This window comes from Onychostoma macrolepis, chromosome 08 (assembly GCF_012432095.1).
Source record: "Onychostoma macrolepis isolate SWU-2019 chromosome 08, ASM1243209v1, whole genome shotgun sequence".
NCBI lineage: Eukaryota > Metazoa > Chordata > Actinopteri > Cypriniformes > Cyprinidae > Onychostoma > Onychostoma macrolepis.
This window is the reverse complement of record NC_081162.1, coordinates 26784020-26804951: the sequence shown is the minus strand read 5'-3', so window position 1 is coordinate 26804951 and position 20932 is coordinate 26784020. Positions and strand designations below refer to the sequence as shown.

At 35.8% G+C, this 20932-nt stretch overlaps 1 long non-coding RNA gene across 1 annotated transcript; it reads right to left on the bottom strand.

Annotated features, from left to right (window-relative positions):
- Positions 1–5822: 5822 nt before the first annotated feature.
- LOC131546297 (uncharacterized) lies at positions 5823–19318 on the bottom strand. The gene is made up of 4 exons (XR_009272640.1): positions 19237–19318; positions 15793–15923; positions 12322–12382; positions 5823–5848 (listed from the first exon to the last, which is right to left on the bottom strand). It is a non-coding gene; the product is annotated as an uncharacterized LOC131546297 (long non-coding RNA).
- Between the last annotated feature and the right edge of the window lie 1614 nt (positions 19319–20932).

Below are 20932 nucleotides of genomic sequence, written 5' to 3'. Positions count from 1 at the left end.
AACACAAACATTGTTCCACAATAATACTGTTATTCTTTGTACATGTAACATGAGAATAAAACAGTATTCATTGGGGTACATTGCAAATACCTTGTTATATAGTTATGTGTATATGAATATGGTAAGCATGGTAAGTGTCATGCTACTTTGGACTGTAAATCAATTTACAAAATGTATATATATATATATATATATATATATATATATATAATTACAATAATAATAATAATAATATATTCAACTATACATATAAATTGATAGATTTTATATTTTTATATTTATGCATATATATATATATATATATATATATACACACACACACACACACACACACACACACTACATGGGTATATATATGTATTATTTTACAGTATTTATTTATATATAGAGAATTACACACACATATTGAACTATATACATAAATTGATCATACAAATACATAACTATACATATACATGACTATACAGATAAATTTAACAAAAAGTATAATAATTAATATAAAGTAAAATATATAAATTGATAGATTTTTATTTATATTTAATTGCAAACCTATTACAAAAATAATATATTCAACTGTATATGATACAGAAATTTATAGATTTTAATTCTATATTTTTTCATTATATAGTTATATAATTATTTATGTAATATTTATATAATATAATTTATATAATTAAACAAACAAAAATACAAATATACAAAAATATTGTTTTTGTCCTATATACATAAATTGATAGATTTATCAATTATTATCAGTTGATAGATTTATCAATATATTTAACTGTAAACCTATTAAAATAAAAATAATAATTCAACTATATAAATTATATATATCAAATCATTTACTCTGAAATTCACACATAGCACCAGTGTTTCTTTTGGGCTTTTAGCAAGATGAAAAGCAACGGTCTAGATCACATCAGCACAAGCAGACTTATTCATAATGAGCTTAATATCTGATGTTCAGATGTTCACAGGCTTATTAATACATGAAAGAAAAGCACTGAACTCTATAAATCTGACATCAAATTTTATACGGACGTACATGGCTTTCCTTTCATCCACAGCTGATGGGATGACCTCTTTCTTGCAATGCTTACGGTTAAAACCACTGCTCAAGGGGGTTTAAACGCAGCAATATATACGCAGGATCACCTCACAAATCTGATCTCCTGTCTGATATCTGTTAACATAAACGTTCAGCAGGGTTAATATGTAGAAGTATGTTAGTTGCATTTAGTGCAATACTCAACTCAACACTGGAAAGTGTCTGAGAGATTTCTCACCGATGTCAGGACCCAGGTGAAAAACAAGTGCACTTCCATAATGTACTTAAAGTGCTCTATTTTCGTGCACTAATTTTGCACTTAATATACTAAAAATGATCCTTTAGTACTTCTTAAGGTCAACTTAAGATCATCTAAGTGTACTCAACTGTGCTATTTTCAGACACCATGAATATGAACTAAAATGCACTTTTAACATACTATCTTTGTATTTAAAAAATATATTTAGCTACCACTTGTAGTACACTTGAGTGTACTAGTGAATGAAAGATGGGTTCTAGTGTACTTTTTTTCTAGTTTTTTTTTTTTCATTTAGTACCCTTCAGAAGATAGATGTTTCCCAGAGGATAAAATAAGTACAATTTACCCTGATCTTCAAATTAAAAAAGTATTTACCTCCCGACTTATGTAAAACATCTGATTCAGTACTAAATAAAAGAAAAAATAAATACATAACATGCATTTTGTATGACCCCTCTTATTTTTGTAAAATAATTAACATTTAGTAGATTCTGCAATGTGCATGTTTTGACCAGAACTGTAAATAAGAATCTGTCATTTAATCTTAAATTCACACACACACACACACACACACACACACACACACACACAGAGAGAGAGAGAGTGAGAGAGCATTAAACCAGGCAATGCTCCTGCTTCATAATGACTTTTCTTAGAGATCACACACTGCCCAACTGTTTTAACTTGATACTCAAACACACCAAGTTACACTAACCCTGTATTATTCACATTAGTAATTCAGTCCAAAGAGGCAGAATTCCTCTGTTTCCCCTTAGACTCGCCTGAAACTGGGCCAAGTCAAGGTTAGCTGTTAAGCCGGGGAAACTCAAGCAGTGTAGCCCGAGAGCCTTTACTATAAGTAGAGCCATAGGCAGCGAGGTTTTGATCTGGTGAGATATATTCTAGATGCATTAACACAGAGCCGTTGAGAGAGAGGCTTACGACAAGATCTTTAACTCGAGCGGTCCGAGCTGACAGATGTGCGATATTCTTCTCCATACGCAACACGCAGCTGCTCTTGCCAAGTCTAGCTGTAGGTCAGCACTCTCTCAGTCGCTTTTTGCACTCCTCTCTGTCCTTTTTTCGACGGTGTGGGTTACGATACGTGTGAAGCTCCAGTCGAGCATGAAAGTCGTGTTCTGTGAGATAGAAGGCGGCCTCGGGCTTTGGCACCGCGGTTCTAGAACTGCCAAAACCTCCACACCCTCAGTGGGACGATCACAGCACCGACCCGCTGCTTACACGCTCACAAGACGGCCCAGAACCGCTGCTGAAAAAATGCTAATGTGCTAAAAAAGTCATCAGGGTAACTTATTCGAGAGAAGTTGTGTTTGATTTATCCCGCTTTTCCGCACAAATTGAGCAGCTCATATTCGATATTTACTCTTTTAGACCTTTGCATTCATTTCGCATTGCACTTTAACAAGCCTGAGTTACCACAAGATGTGTTTCAGAGAGCTGAGAGCACTTCACAAAATAGTAGTAGCCTATCTGAAAGTGTAATCAAATTAACCAAGAAATATTTAATAAAAAAGAATTGTTAGAACTTCCGATGTCATGTGCATCTGGAGCCAGTCACAAAAATCTTCATTCCGTGTCAAATCAACAAACTTCCCCATCTCAAATGTTTCATTTTATTAATTTTTTTTTTTTCTGAATGTACCCACACATAAAAATTTTGGTCAGATTTTTTAATGTTCATCCGATCTCATTTTGTAAGAGATTTTTCTTTCTGTTTTAAAGATGTTTTCTTTGGATTGTTTTACTACTCGAAATCGAATATAGAAAAATATAACTCCTGCTAGCTAAACTTCACAAAATCTGGCATTGTTACATTTCTTAAGGGATTGATATTTGTGTATACTTTCATTTCTTTTCTTTTCTTTTTAACTGTACTGTCTTAATGGTTTGATGTTTTGTACAGTTTAATAAAAAATAAATAAATCAGAAAAAAAGATTTGCGATATGAAGTCCTGATCTGAATCAAATGATTCGCGATACATGATCCGAAGTTCCGATCTGAATCAAATGATTCACAAATTCACCCCGAAGTCCCAATCTGAATCAAATGATTCGCGATCTGCACTCCAAAGTTCTGATGTGAATCAAATGATTTGCGATATTCGAAGTTCGATTCTAAATCAAACGATTCGTGATTTGAAGTACCAATCAAATGATTTGTGATCTAACTGGAGCGCTTCGAAACAGTGAATCATTTTGCGAAATTTGAAAAGGAATGGATCTTCTGATCTGGTTTTTGCTTGTGAATCACTTGAACTGAATGATCAAAGTCATGAGTTTGAATCAATCGGAGCAGTTCCAACGTAAATGACTCACTCAATTAAAACTAGCTCACTAGTTTTATGACATTAACTGAAATAAGTGAAAAAATATATCAATATTTCCATTCCAAAGAAAACATCCAACACAAATGTACTAACATATTAAGGTGAGGTAAGAGGTTTACTGCTAAACATCCATTAAAACGATGAGTTGCTCCTCAAAATACATGATAGATGGAAACATTGTGCACTGTGACAGAGTTTGATTGTATAAGTCTGTATAGAGAGTCAATGTAAAAAGAGCAAATGGGAGAAGCAGATAAACACAAAACAGCATAACAACAAATCTTATCATTCATCTGACTGTGCTCGTATGTTTTAAATACTTCGGCTACCATAGTATGTTAACTTCTCAGGTAATATCAACTGTATGACCTATTTCAGATGCGGGTGAAATTACAACAGTGGTTACATACACATATATTTAATTGTTTGATCAAAATTATTGCTAGGGGCAATTTAGTAGTGTCCCTAGCATCCCTACTAAATTCTACAGCCTTAATTTTGAGATCCCAATCTCTTTGAAACTGAACCATAAAGGGCCTTAAGAATGATCGAGGATGCCAAGAGAAAGACCTAAAATCGGTAAGGATATTAAAGCTATCTTAATTTGATTTTAGACTCTGGTTCATAACAAACTTTTCTTCTGGGTTTTAAATTTTTTAGGCCCTATGTGGTTCAATCCCAGTAAAATAAGGAGCCCAATTGTTGAAATTTGCCCATTTTCAATAGATTAAAACCAAATGTGGCTCACTTTGTGCAAAGCTGATACTTAATGTATTTAGAAAGCAATGTCTTAAAGAACAAATAATATTGAAAGTAGAAATGTATCTTGCTTCGATCTATCAACACAATTGCATTGAAAATATCTTCATGCCAAAAATGTTATTTTCCCGAAAGTTTGCATGCCTTGTTCCTAAGTGGATTTCTTGAGAAACACATCCTTAAAGAAATTTCAAGAAAGACTTTCTTAAGTAGTAAAAATTCCTCAATATAAATAAGAAGTTTGGAAGAATGTCCCTAAGCGCAATTCGTTAGAATTTCTAAATTATTTTCTTAAAACCATATTTTTTTTCTGTGTATGGGCGTTCTTATGTACTGAATGCTTTTAAAAATTAGGCCATTAGTACAAAATTATAGATGAGGTCCCTATTTGAGTGTTTTTTGTAGAATTATTACTGAATTCTAAATTCAGCAAAAAGCAGAATGTAAATGATTAATAGTGTCACATCGGAGCACTCACGCAAATCTCTAGTGGTAGTAATATGTGCTATAATATCAACAATAATACGTACAACAAAGCAGCTCATTTACAATATTTACTCTTACACCTTTGCATTCATTTAGCATTGCACTTTAACAAGCCTGAGTTACTGCATCCTCCGATGCGCACATTCACACAATACATGATACTAAAACTGAGCAACAGCCATTTTTGTGAGAATAAAATAGCAAGTGAAAGCCCTCTCCTCCACCCACAACCTGTGGGAAGGCCAATCCGGGGCTATTGTTGGCCGTCGTCCTATCATTAGCACTAACCTTGAGTCCTGGCTGCGAGCTGTAATCTGAACAGAGCCATGCGGGAGTCAGAGGCTGCCTGCAGTGAATTATTAATGAACAGCATCAGGTCGCTCTCCCTTCCTGCTCTTCAGGAAACTGGGTGCTGCTTGCAGGCATTCAGAATCACACACACACACACACACACACACACACCTATCAAGGTAAAACGGATCATCCAAGTCTGGCCTAGCACAGCTTAGTTAGCCAAATTACAATCAATACTCGGATATGATTCATCCAACCCTCCTTCTCGTGATGCATTGAACAATATGAGAGAAAAATAAATGGCACAAAAGTAGAACAGTCTAATACGTGTTCGTTAAGATGAGCTCCATCAGCTCAGACACTTGGGACGATCTGTCGAAAATCGACTAATGAGAATGATATTGTGAGGTGGAGCAGTTATAATGAGAAATAACAAGGAAGAGGCTAAATTGTAGCCAGAGAGCTGGAATTATGTGAAATTAAGATAAATGTGGAGGACTATTAAAGCAGATGTTTTGGAACTAGTGCAAATGCCTGGCCAACATGTAATTATACAGTGCTTCGACATGCTCTCTTATGCTTTGAAGAGCTTGCAGTAAGCAATAAAGAGGCCGTGAACGTCACATACCTTTGACTGAAGTAGGTCTGCTTCACCTGTTGAATTAAAAAAGAAAAATCTTAATACAACTTTAGAATGGCAGGGAAAAACATGCATGCTCAAAAGAGTTCACATTTTTTCAGTGGCCTTGGTTCCCAGAGTATTTTTCTCATTCATTTTCTCTTAAGGGATTTCAAATTCAATAAAAAAAAAATCTTCAACAAAGATTTTTAAAGCACCAAACCAACTTAAAAAGCAAAAAAAAAAAAAAAAAAAAAAAAGATAAAATAACTAAGAGATACATCATATATATATATATATATATATATATACACACACACACACACACGTCTCTCTTCTGCTCACTAAGGTTGCATTTACAGTTCTGCAATACAGTACAAACAGTACTATTTTGAAATATTATTAGTATACCTCTAAAAAAACCCTTAAAATAACTCTTTTCTATGTGAATATATAGTAAAATGTAATTTATTGCTGTGATAAAAGCTGAATTTTCATCATCATTACTCCAGTCTTCAGTGTCACATGATCCTTCGGAAATCATTCTAATACGCTGATTTGCTGCTCAAGAAACATTTCTGATTATTGAAAACAGTTGTTCTGCTTCATATTTTTATTGAAATACGTTTTTTCAGCACTCCTTCATGAATAGAAAGTTCAAAAGAACAGGATTTATCTAACAATATAAATGTCTTTAATGTCACTTTTGATCAATTTAATGCATCCTTGCGTATTTTTTAAAAATTATAGAGAGACAGACTGAGTGGTGATTATATATATATATATATATATGCATTTAGTTGGATTCTTCCGACAGCAGATGTCAGTATCAGCAGCAGTTGCAGTAAGGGTCTGTAAGGGCCGTGCCACATTTTCATCTAGATATACTAGCCACACTTTTCAAATGTCTGCAGTATCACAGATCGCCTGCCACAAATACCCACATGAATGTTTGACAGATGACAAATGTTTCTGTTTGCTATCAGAAGGCCGCTCTGGTGCTGTACGGGTAATACTGACAGACATTATGAGCAGCAGGAGCACCTGCTGATTTAAATACAGGAAATGCTCAGGGCTCAATTACCGTCTCCTCCAGACAGCAGGTGGCATAATTGAACGAGACACCAGAAAGGTGTGTGTATGTGTGTGTTTGCTGAGGAATGAGATTACTACAACACAGTTTAACACACACACACACACGGCTTGTAAGACATTTCATAGCCATGCAAGCCAGTGTTTGTGCCTGCTGTATTGCTGTGCATTTAGCAAATAAACTTTGGATTGACTTGACATTAAGAATTAAGAAATGAAATAAAAAGCATTTTTAATAATGAAGTTAATGCAAAAAAGCCCTTTAGAGAGAAAATCTGTATCCACATCGGCCATTCAAATACCAAATTGGTCAAAACTTCTTATATAATGTACAACATACAGTGTAACTGCGCTAAGAAAAAGAACCTATTCATTGCCATTGAAGTGAAATTACTGAATAATCATGCTATCAGCATCTTGATATGCCACACCTGTGAGGTGGATGGAGTATCTCGGCAAAGGAGAAGTGCTCACTAACACATATTTAGACAGATTTGTGAACAATATTTGAGAGAAACAGGCCTTTTGTGTACATAGAAAAAGTCTTAGATCAGAAGAGTTCAGCTCATGAAAAATGGGGGCAAAAACAAAAGTGTTGCGTTTATAATTTTGTTCAGTGTATGTGTGTGTGTGTGTGTGTGTGAACTGAACTGATCAGTGAAGTAAAAACTGTAGTTTTCAAGCCTCAAAGATACAAAAGCCCCATAAGTCAGTATGACTGGTGCCAAATCTTCTGAAGCCATGTGATAGTTTAAATGTTTACTGAAGATGAGTAAATGATGACAGAATCGTCATTTGAGTGAACAATTCTTCAGTTCAAGCATCAGATCAGGTAAAAATAGCATCTTACACTAACTACTGCACAGTTTCATTTTAACAGTGTATAAAGACAGAGTCAATAGATGTACTTCAATAAGTCACATTTCTAGAAAAGTCATTTTCAGTTCAAGTGTTTGTCTCTCTTCATTCCCCAGTGCGGTTCAGTGTGTGTGTGTGTGTGACAGGCTGTGTGATTAGATAAGTCTTGCATGAGCTGCTTTAAGCTCAGTCACTGGACCCGTCCACATCCTCTGAGCCGGCCTGTGCCCTCCGAGACACATACAACATACAAGCACATACAAGCCTTCTCCAGCTCCTGACCAGCATACCAAATCACACACACACACACACACACACACGCACTTGTTTATATGGTTTATGGGGACTCTCCATAGGTGTAACAGTTAACTGTATGCTCTATGCCCTTACTCTAACCCTACCCCTAAACCTACCCTCACACAAAACTACTGGCATTTTTGAATTTCAAAAAACACAGGAAGTGTCCTTATAAACCATGTTTGCATTGTAGTACCTATGTCATTATACACATTTGTCTCTTCTTAAACTATATATAGCCTACCACAATACAAGATGTTTGTCCAAAATAACTGTAACAAGACTAAGTGGCAAGTTAGAACAGAATCTACAGACCTTTACACATTGCTATCATGTACCGCAGAAGAGGTTTACACATACTGAGGCTCCGCTTCTGCTCTGAAATCAAACATTAAAGTCAACATGAAACTGCATTCGCTTCCCAATTTACTTCCTTAATGTGATGCATTTCTAAATGACACAACCCTGAAAACAAATACCTGCTAGCTAGCTGTCAGGCATCTTGAACAGAGAGTCCACCATGGTACTAAACCCTGGTACTCCCAAAAAAAAAAAAAAAAAAAAATATCAAAAAGACAATATCAATTTACTTTAACCAAACAAATATACAAGTACATCAATAACATTTATCTCAGTGGCATAGCACTGTAGAAATTACAAGAAACTAAATATAAATACAGTAATATGGTACTAAGTAGATGTTGTACAGGCATTTTCCTTTTGAACATAATGAATAAACTAATAAAGATTTTTTAAAATTATTATTATTTTTAATTCATGGTATTAACATACAGCCTTTTTTACTCAAGTACTGTAAACAAATAATATACTTTCATTTAGATACATATGAAAATGTAAAAAAATACAATAACTTTCACAATTTTAAAGTCAGTAATTTTTACAGAGATTAATACTTTCATTATATTATTAATAATGTTATAAAAGATTTCTATTTCAAAATAAATGTTATTTTGAACTTTCTGTTAATCAAAAATTCTGGAAAAAAAGGGTTTTGCAACACAGGAATAAATTACATCATAAAATATACTACAATAGAAAACATTCATACATTTACATTCATAATAATCTTTCACAATATTACTGTTTTTACTGTATTTTGATCAAATAATTACAGACTAGATGTTACATCCTCTGTCGTGTCTGTCATGTGTTCCCGCCTCTTGTTTCCATATTTGGTCTTGTTCCTGTCCTTGTTACGTGTGTGATTATTAGTTAAGTCTTGTCCAGCCGTGTTTCAGCAATTATCAGTGATTGTCATGTGTATTTAGTGCCTGTTTAGTTAGTGTTTGTCTGGTCTACTCGTTATTCCCTGGTGTTCCTGTCTGTCTCAGCCTTGCCTTGTCTTGCCCTGTCCTGATGTCACCATTAAAGACTATTATTTTGAAGTTACTCCTCGTCTGCGTGTTCCTCGTTCCTCCCTGCTGTGTGCACCGTGACACTAGACTTCTAAAAATTACTTAAAATACTTTTAATTGTCCTGTGAAGGGTAGAAAATGAACCTGTACCATATAGAAAGCTATTATCAAAAGGAACCTGAAAAAAGACTACTGCTTGATGTTAATTATTAGCTAGATTTCATAAAGACTATAAACCGATAGCCCATGAGGTTTAGATCATGTCAGCTGAGAGGGAATATCATTTCAGAAGTGGCCTGAGTAATTATAGTTTAACAAAAGATTATAAAGACAAACATTTTTATTCTCTGATGTTTCTGAACGTTCCATTTTGATTTCATGATGACGTCTCACTGAAGGTAAACACAAAACGAGTTATTAGAAAAGAACTAGGCCTTTTACTGACACTGGATTCATGCTGCAAACATGCTAGAGTAAACTCTCCCCCACTGTTGAATCGCTTCCATTGTGTATCAGACTGTGTAAACTGCAGCAAAGTCTCTGCTGTTAGTGTGTACAATAAAAAATTGCTGCACACACAACAATAGGAACAATAGCACAGGACGGCGTATGTGTTTGCTCAGCATATTAAGATGATGCTGCTTTAGAAGAAGAGCACACAATGCTTTAATCACATGTACACTTAAACAAAAGGAAAATATCAGGCGGAGGAACAAGGGAGGCTTTAATTGGGTGCTTTACGCGGTTCAGACTCTGGGTAGTCGCAGAATTAGTAATGAATGGCGACACTGTAATAATCATGGTAAGAAATTACACTCCTCTGAGGTTAAGAGACGAATGAAGAAACCAACCGCTTAAAGCACAAAAACAGCTATTAAAGGAGTATTTCACACCAAAAAAGAAATATTTACTCACCATCGTATCTCTCCATAAGCTGTATGACTTACTTTATTCCGTGAAACACAAAAGATATTTTATGAAATTAAAATTTGAGAAATATCTTCAGCTATTTAATGGAAGTAAATGGTAACTGTTTTCAAAATATCTTTTATGTTTTCAGAAGAAAGAAAATCGTACAGGTTTTGAAGAAAAAAAAATTAGGTTGAATAAACGATGATAGTTCATTTTTAAAGGTCTCTCAAAATAATCAGGACCTTATATAATATAATGTAATAAAATATAATAATATATAAAAATCACATATATAAATAATATAATATAAATATATCATATTTAAAAATAAAACAAAAATATTTGATAGAAAAAAATTATATATTAATATTATTTTTGAGCTATCAGTGTAGAAAACGGACATGAGAGTGAATAAAATTTTTTTAACAAACAATGGTCATTTATAAAAAAAATATAATATTTTATAAAATAATATAGTATTACAATATAATACATAAAAAATCTGGCATTTATAAATAATTTAATATTTAAAAATAATATTTTTAATGAAATATATTTTTAAATATAATATTTTTGAGCACCAGTGTGGAAAAGGGACATGAGGGTGAATAAACGATGACAGAGAATTCATTTTTAAGTCTTCAAAAATTATCAGCCACATAAAAAATATAATATTCAATATACATTTAATATATAATGCATACCATTTAAAAATAATGAATATATATATTTCTAATAGAATATTTTGAACTGTCAGGTTATTAGCGTTTGCAATTAATTGATATGAATTTACAGTGAATCTGAATGACTCAAATGGATGGCGAGTATTTACGGCATGAATCTGTAGAGCTGAAGCATGTGTGGGAATTCGCTGTGGGGACGGATGCTGTCACCGTGGCCCATTTTTCACCGGATCATCAAAAAAAGTATCAGAACCTTTGTCGGCAAAAGACAAGCTTGCACCGTCATCAGATTTGTTGCTATGCGAATGAGTCTTTGTTCACACGGGCTCCATTTTGCTTATCCTTTCAAAACATCCCGGATACACAAGAGGGAGAGAAAGAGAGAAAGGAAGGCAGCGGTTACGCTACACACCAGAAAGTGTTTGCTGATTTGACAAGCTCCTACATACGCAGAGAGGTTGTTCAAATTAAGCTCCGGCTGTTTATCATTCCTCAAGCGGCGGATCATCAGAAAGCATTTACCTTCAAACTACAGCATTTCCATAGCAGCATCTTCGTGTTTACATGTGATTTCCGTAGGGAGACCGACCTACTGTATGCATCAGAATAGCATCGCTCTGTTATGTAACAGTCTCTTGTTTATTGTAGTTGGACAGTCGACGGAGGTGCAAATGAAAACACGCGGCCCTGAGCTACTCCGAAAATCATTTCAACCTTTTGAATCAACCCCTCAATTTAGCAAATTAAGGCTCTCAGCCAAAGCGGGCCCTGTAAATGTATTCACTGGTAATGTGCCAATGCAGCTCAGGGAATTAACTTAATCATCTCCTTCATTTACAAAGCCAAGAGGGCAATTACTGCCGTATAGACGGCTGGTTGAAGCAATAAAGCAACGGATCATTCTGCTATCGCTCATTTTAAACTGTGTGGCAATTTGCAAAGCATTAATTACATTTTGGTAATTGAGCAATTAGTCCAATCAGTCTGTTGTAGGGATAAGCTTGCACGTTTGTCTCTGTGTTTTCAGTGTGACAACTACAGCTATACATTATATAGCAAAACACTGTGTATCGTAGAAAACTATTATTTTGCTTGACTAGGGTGGCATAATCTACGTCAGGTAACCCATCCCTAAATGTGTATACTGCATGAACAAAACAAACTGTGACTGTGAATGTTTTTTCCAGTCTAAGTGGGCAGTTCTTAGTCAGAATACAGTGCATTATGGATCAGATTGTATGACGTTTTAATCAAAGCTCTGGCTATGTTAGAACAGGAGGTCTATATTACCTGGAGAGAGCCGTCCAGCAGTATTCCCATTCATCTCAATGACAGGCTGCTGCAGGACACCCTGAAGTATGCAAAGAAGAAAAAAACTCACACAAGGAAAATATTTCAAGTCAATAACAAACTTTTAATAATCTCCAAAAAGAGTCAGGCAATTATAATATAACATATGAGCAATATCACACTTATAGCCGTGAAATATGGATGTATATTGGCTCAGCCATAGGTAATAACAGCTTGCTGATATACAGCCATATTGCACGGCTATGAGTGTGATATTGCGTGTATAAAACAGTTGGACGGCACAAGTTTGACAGTTTAACAGCTGAACCCAAGCCTATGTTATTAATTTGAAAAAGTCACTTTAGAACTAATAACAAAGGAACGTTGAGTTGCTTCATTGAGCTTTTAAAACATTTACTGTATTAAAAGCTCACTGTATTATGTAGAGTATTATGACAGAGAGATGGACTGAGCGAGTGTGATTACCTGCATCTGATACAGCATTTATTTTTCAGATCAATCTCATATTCACACTAAAACATTAGTTTGAATGTCTGCTGTGCTGAGGAAAGCAATATCTTTGTCGTAGTATCCTTTCATCTGTTAAGGGTGATTTCCGAAGACAGCGCTGCTCAGTGCATTTGTTGGTTGCGTCTTAGAAGATGTTGTTGAAAGTAAAAATAACTTACGTGTTTACAACGGCGTTTCAGTGTCTTTCAATATAAAATATTTTCTGCTGACTTTCTGCTGACATGTAAAAATCACTGACATTATTATTAAATATTAATTTTGATATTAATAATATTCATCATACAGAACAGTTTTTTAGCCATTAAAATGTAAACCTCTCTAACCCTCTACCTATCGAAAGCATAAAAGTTGTTAACTTACGGTACATGCCTTTTTAAAATAAATAAATAAAAAATAAATAAATAAATCAGTAAGATTAAATTTTTGAATTCATATTTTTAAAACTTGTTAAAAATTGTTAGATTTCAAGTGATAAAGTACAATTCCAGCGACTTTTACACTCAACCCATATCATATTTTTTATAATTACTTTTAATAAATTTAGTTATGTATTATTGGCATTTTTTCTAATGCTGGTTTGCAGTGTTTCTCAATCGATTTGACACATTTCTCCAAACTCAGGTTACTGTTCTCAAAACAGTTAACACAGTGATCTGAACACTTTGTAATTGTCCTCAACAGATTATACGTTTTCATTCATTTCATACAAATTACAAATCACGCGAATAATTTTCTCAAAACAATGTGCACAAAACTCTCAAATGTTTTCATAACAGTTAATACAACCAACCAATACTTTAAAATATCTGAAAAAAGGTTTTACACAAATCACAAACATTTATGTACCATTTGTCCAAACACAACAAACAAAACTCTGTCATTTGTCCTTTATATCATATCATAACATGGTGTATTTTCAATTGGCCCTAAACTACTAACTACTCAGTTAATCATACACTCAACACAGGAAATGCAGTTTTCCTAATCGTTTACACACAATTGCTTTAGAGTAATAATAAAAGGAAAAGTATACAAAGAGCAAGAACGAATATGCAATAGTACAGATTTTTAGTCCTCCTGGGACAACTTCTGTTATTTACTGTAAATGTCCAAACATTTTTCAGAATTTAAGTTTGAGATCATTCAGGTGTACAATCAAGATTATTTTGAATGCAACAGGAGCATTGTTGACATGGTGGTCCACAATAACATCACCAGTCACAAAGGAAGAGGCCCGTGGAGATGTTGAGACAGGAGCTTGTCAAGCATGGATTTAACCTTCTTACACTTTTTCTCCTATGATGCAAGTGCAGCAAATATGAAAATGCAATGGCATTCTCTTCCAGATGTAAATGAAAGGCCAGATCAATAATTCAGGATAAATCATGTATACAGCAGTGTGTGTGTGTGTGTGTGTCCACCACTGTGCTGTAAAAGACTGAGCTGTAGTTATCAGAAATGTTTGCTTGCAGTTCTTGCTGCTAAAGTTGGCAAACAGATTTTAAGTTTAAAGGGGCAATTCGTTTTTCAGATGGGTGATAGGAGTTGGAGAACAATTTTTTACATTTTTACAATTTTTTTTTGTTTGTTTGTTTGTTTAGATATACACAATAGATGATATATATATATATATATATATATATATATATATATATATTCAAGTTGATTTTTTGTATAGCGCTTTTACGATACAATTGTTGCAAAGCGTTTATATATATATAAAACAAAACTCCCTGTTGAAGAATTGCAATAAACGTGTATTTGTGCATCTACAGCTGAATGTGTTTTATAATCATTAGAGAACAAACCTAGATTTGATGTTAATATTTACTTTTAATAAACACATTACTAGAAAAAATTGCAGTGCTTCATTTTTCAGTAAAGTTGAACTGTTTGGTTAACATTATTTTGTGTTTGGGTGGCTGTGCTAATTGTTTTGAGAACAAGTACATTGCATTGGAGAAAAGTGTCAAATCGATTGAGAAAAACTGTAATAAACTTGCCTAACACCAACTATGGCAAATTCACTGTAAAACAGTCTCTCATGGCTTTTGTGTGTGTGTGTGTGTGTGTGTGTGTCACAGCACAGCGTCTCTAACAGCCCTGCTCTAATGAGCACTGATAGGCAATAAAGGATGGGGGCGGGGCAATGCTAATCTAGGTCATTGCATATGTAAATGCACAGCTGGCCTCTCTCTCACTGTAGTGGAGATAGAGTGTCTGCATGTCAGCCGATATTAGCTCCACAGAAGCAGGCATGCGGGCTGCAGGGTTACGGCAGTGGCAAACCAGCCCTGTGGTCTCATCGCAGAGAATTAACACCGCCACTAATGGTGTCAAAGCCAGACGCCGTCGATGAACCCACACCCACTCTTGTGTCAACAACCGGCCCGGGGCACAGTCTGACTGACAGGAGGATTTCAGCTACATCCGCTTGTGTGATTATGTCACGACTAAACAACATGTTTGCTCTGTTCCAAAACCAGTCAGATGACCCCAACTAGACAGCATTTTAAGACATCACAGGCCAAGCTGCATAGATTTGTGAGGCATGCAGTTGCTGCCTATGCAGAGCATTGTAAATCTGACACTTTTGAGGTTGTATTTGGGTTAGGGTGCTGTTTTTTAAGGTAGATGCCAATGTAGACAGCGAAATGGCTCACTTGGGTTTTGAACAGAGCTCTCAAAATTTGTCCAACAGGCTGCAAACATATCTCGCTGTATGTGCGCTTTTGAGTCACTATAGCAAACTCTCAAGGGCATGATAGAGTTTCCTTCAAATGTTGGTTGTTAAACTTTCTTTGTGGGCCGCAGGGAGTGATGATGTCAAAAACAACATTGAGGCTTATAGAGAGAAACCACAATATCATTACAGAGAGAGACCCATAGGAAAGAACAATCACAATGAGATCTAATTAATATTTTAACAGCGTCTCCTACCTGTATACAGCCTTGAGATTAAATAGATCATAAATGGAGATTTGTCCCCTGCTTCTCATAAGTTTCTCTTATTTCAGAAGAGATCTCAATAATGTATCAAACTGTGCTCAGGTTTGTCAGGATACCAAAGTCTGCGAAACAAAAATCAGAGACTCAATATGAACCAGGGTGATTATAGTTACCTAAAACTAAAAAAAACAAACATTTTTCCTTATTGAAAATAAATGTTAAATGAAATAATATACTGTATATAAAAAAACTTTTTTCTATTTCAGCTAGCTAAGGCAACATTTCTTATTTTATTTCAGTTTAACTTCATGTACCATAAACAGCAAACTAGAACAAAACTGAAAAACTAAAACAAAAGAACTATGGCAAAAACTCACTACAAAATTACTACAACTTAAAAATAAAAATACAACACCACATTGTAAAACTACATAAACAGCAAAAATGAGTAAACATAAATAAATAAACAAACAAATAAATACATTTTAAATAAATAAAGATTATTATTTTGGATTTTTTTAGTCCATTAGGAAATAATTTTTCTTCTACTTCACAAAAATCTTGTGAGATTTATTACATATTACTTATTACTATCTTAATCTAAAAACAAATAAAACATACACACATACATACATACATATAACTAAAACTAATTAATACAAGACAATAAATACTATATAGACCAATTGTCACGAATCCAGTTCGTGGCCTTCCATCCGACTGCCACAAGAGGTCGCCTCTCCATCATATTGACTCTCACACCACACAGACTGTTACATGTCACTCCGGACTACAGTTCCCATCATCCATTGCACTGATTACACACACACAGCTGAATCCAATCAGACACACTTTATAAGCCTTGGACATCCTCTTTCAGATCGCTCTCCCAGTAATAGCTATGTTACAGAGCCCTTCTGTCTAAAGCCGGGCTCACACTGTGCAATTTTTTAAAAGTCCTTTAGGATTGTACTTGTCAGACTGTACGAACATGATGATTATGTCACACTATGGGATCTCAGTTGTCATTAATGTCAGACTGTACGACAGTCAAGACGAGTTAAAAACGGGTGCGCGCAAGAAAACTTATCCGAAGTTTTACATTATCAACCCATACACGTCCAGTGACTGCGAACTGCATTGCACGCGGCACCGAAATGTTGGCTGTCATGAAAAGTATATGAACGGCGGCAATACCGGCGTGTTTAAGAAGAATAGTGTATGTATTCATACACACGCACATGAAAACAGCGGCGCAACCAGTGTTTATATAAAAAAGAAACATATCAGATGAATTCGGTGAGCGGAATAATTCTCAAGCATTAATTCTGCTCATAGCTTGCCTTGAAAAACGGAGACAGTTTGATATTCGTCGCAGGGGTAGTCACACTGCAGGACTGTGCGCCAAATCTTCTGACACTGCCAGAATTTCGTCGGAGGTGAAATTTGATCGCAACAGCCATTAATCGGCTGTCGGTGAACATGTCAAACCAGCGATCAAAGACTACGGATTTTAGCCTAGGATCATAGGAATCTTTTAGGATTTTCAAAATTTGTCCCAGACGACCAAATCGTGGCCAAAATCGCACAGTGTGAGCCGGGCTTAAGTCTAAGTCTAAGTCTAAGTCTAAGTCTAAGTCTGAAGTTTATAGCCTGCCTTGGATCTCTCTTTAGTCTTGTCGTTTTGTACTCTGTTTGCTCCTGCCTGGACCACTGCTCACGTTATCGGATTACCCTCTTTATCAAGCCCTCTGGATATTGTTCGCCGATCGAAGATCCACGCTTGCCATAGGACAGGGGTGTCAAACTCAGTTCCTGGAGAGCAGGAGCCCTGCAGAGTTTAGACGGAACCCTAATTAAACACCTGATCCAGCTACTCAAGTCATTTTAGGCTTATTTGATAACTGCATGGTTTGTGTGTTGGAGCAGGGTTGGAACTAAACTCTGCAGGGCTAGTTTTACTGAAATTCCATAATTGTCTGCAAACCGCATGTATAGCGCGGTGAATGTTTATATGATTGTCAACAAATGGTTATCCTTTCCGACATTAAAGCACTTGAATACGACAAGCTTGTAATCACGACTTCATAAGTGGGAAATAGGAAATTTCCGATAGCACGTGAAGGCAGCATTACTCTTGTGTCTTGCCCGTGGCATACCCGTTTGCCGTTGTTTGACCCTGCCTGTGTTTTGACTATGTTTACTAACAAAAGCTTGCACTTGGATCTGCTCCCCAGACAGCAAGGAGTGTCGGCCCAGATCCGGCCCACAACTGGCCCGTGTGAAATCCATGCGGGCCAGTTGTGGGCCGGATCTGGGCCAGAACTATGTTGCTGTCTGGGTCGCCTCACATCTCGTCGGCTCCGTAACACCAGTAAAACAAAACAAAAAATACACCTTTAAAATTAAAGTGAAAACATAAAAATAAAATCTAATTTAAAATATTAAATACTAAAATAGTATACTATAATCACTGGTAAAACAACAACATTGATATATATATATTTTAAATATAATAAAAAACATGAATTTATTATGAGTGATCTAGTTTTAAAGATATTCTTAAAAGCATACAATCTAGAACATTAGGAGAAACATCTGAGACAAAGTTGATGCTTCAGACATAAATGAGATCTCCTGAGCTATGAAAGAGCAACCTCTGAGCAATACATGTGAAGACAGACAGAGAGATAGAGCGAGAGAGCAGTGGTGCCAGTATGTGCACAGATTGTAAACTTTGATACAGTCCCATGGTGAGAGACAGAGGAGGAAAAGAAAGAGCGACAGATGGGCGATCTCTCAGTAACTCAGCGCTGACCTTTTCCTCTGATAACACATTACAACAGTACAACCGCGCGCGCACACGCTCGCGCAAGAGATGTGAGCAAAGGTCAGCATCAATCATGGATGGCGTGAGCGTGTGCGCGTTACGCGGCTCAGCTCTGACACGCTGTCATGTAGCCACACGTGAGGCCGTGTCAGGGGCTTCTGGGTTAGTTTGTCTTTTTTCACACGATTTCCATACGGACTATCAGCGACTGTCACGCTGGGAGTCACGCGAGGACGCCGCGATTTTGAAGAAAGAGCATTCAGGCTGCGGGTGGAAAGGTGACATTCAAAAATACAAGCCAAACTGTCCATGTTCCGTGTAAAGAGACAGACACGCTTTTGAGAGACACGTACGGATGAACGGTGTAGGATGAGAGCGTTTCGCAGAAGAATGTCAAAGAGCGAAAGGAGACGAGACCAAGGGAAGGAAAAGAGAGCGAGAGGAGGAGAGTGTGTCAGTGTCAGGCCCTTGATGCGTCTGCCTGCTCTGTTCCTCTTTAATAACTTGTCAAATCAATAGCTCCCCGTCTGCTGCCCATCATGTCCGCGTGTGTGCGGGAAAGACAGGAAGAACGACAGGTCTACAGGAAGCTGAGCTTTACACACTGTGACATTTCCAGCGCTCACACATCAGCCGTCACCTCCGGATGCGCGTTTGCCGCCGGTAAAGGAACGGTCCCGGCGGACGCAGTGGTGGAGATATCAGCGCTCTTGTAGCTGTGCTGCTGGGAATGAATCTGCAAACACAGAAAAATTATTTACAGGTGGGACATTCTCATGTGGAATTGGTCAGCCTCTGTGTTTTTAGTTTTATCAACAAATGGGCAGATATGCACAGATTACATTGTTTACATCTGGTAATAATATTTGTCTTGGCCTCTTGTTTTAGCTTTAGTGTTTGATTGACAGGTAAGTAGGCGGTCCTTCACTGTTTGTCATCTGTCATCTGAATGCAAACTGTGGATGGGAATTATGAAGAACCATGTTTTCACTACAGTGACCATTCTTTTTTCACCTTCAGAGGACACATAGGATGAATATAGAGATGCAGTTTCCACTGCTTTAGGATTAACAGAACTTTGGATAGTTATAGACTTGTCTAGATCAACTTTGAATAAAGAAAAGAGAGGTTTAGAGCCACATTTTGTTTATTTACATGAAATTTAGATAGCAGGAAAAACAAATTAATTCAATTATATTTTTCTATATTCTCTTTCGAGTATTCAAACAATCCTACTACTAAATTGTCCCTAGCAATAATTTTGATCAAACAATTAAATGTCTGTTGCCTGCTGTTATGTCCCCAACAATGCCAAAATCAAACCTACGCCCTGGACCTGCCCACAGATAAACATTTTTACAGCACATATTATTTTAGTGTATTTATACCATCACAAGCTGCTTTTGATTGTGTCACATAGTTCAGCTTTACAGTTGTAAGGGCAACACACACACACACACACACATACACACACACACCTGTGAACTCGTCATCTCTAACAGTGCCAAAGTCTGCCAGGGTGCACAGAATCGATTTTGTGTTTCAGGTTTGCTGAAATTGATTTTCTCACAGTTTCATAGATCATTCTCACCACCAACGTTTTGGCATGAGTGTCTGTATTGAATGAGGATGGTCAGGTGAAAGAGAAGAGGGGGAAAAAATCTTTTTTATAGTTCAAGAATGTAAATTATATCATTTTTTTTTTTGTTCCTCTTAAAGGGTTAGTTCCAAAAGTGAACTAATCATTTACTCACTCTCCTCATTCCAAACCAAAATAATATATTTTGAAGAATTTTGAAGAGCCAAACAGTTGTTGGGCCCCATTGACTTTCATAGGGAAAGAAATACTACGGAAGTCCATGGGGGACCATCAACTGTTTGATTACCAACATTCTTCAAAATAACTTATTTTATGTTCAACATAAGAAAGAAACTCATACAGGTTTGGGACAACTTGAGGGTGAGTAAATGATGGCAAAATGTTAATTTTTGGATGAACTATCCCTTTAAAGGTTATGTAATTTACTTATTTATATTTATTTACTTATATATACATACTGTATATATATAATTTATTTATTTATTTATTTTACTTTTTGCTATCCTAACCATCCTTACCTGCTTGGAATTTTGATTTTAAATTATGATACATGTAAAAAATAAAAATAAACAATTGTGAGGTAGAAAATAAATTGCTAATGGAGTAAGAAAATTAATAAATTCAAGACAAATCTGAGCAGAGTTTGAGACATTATTGAGATCATTACTGAATCCCTACAGGAGACACAAGTCATTTCTCAG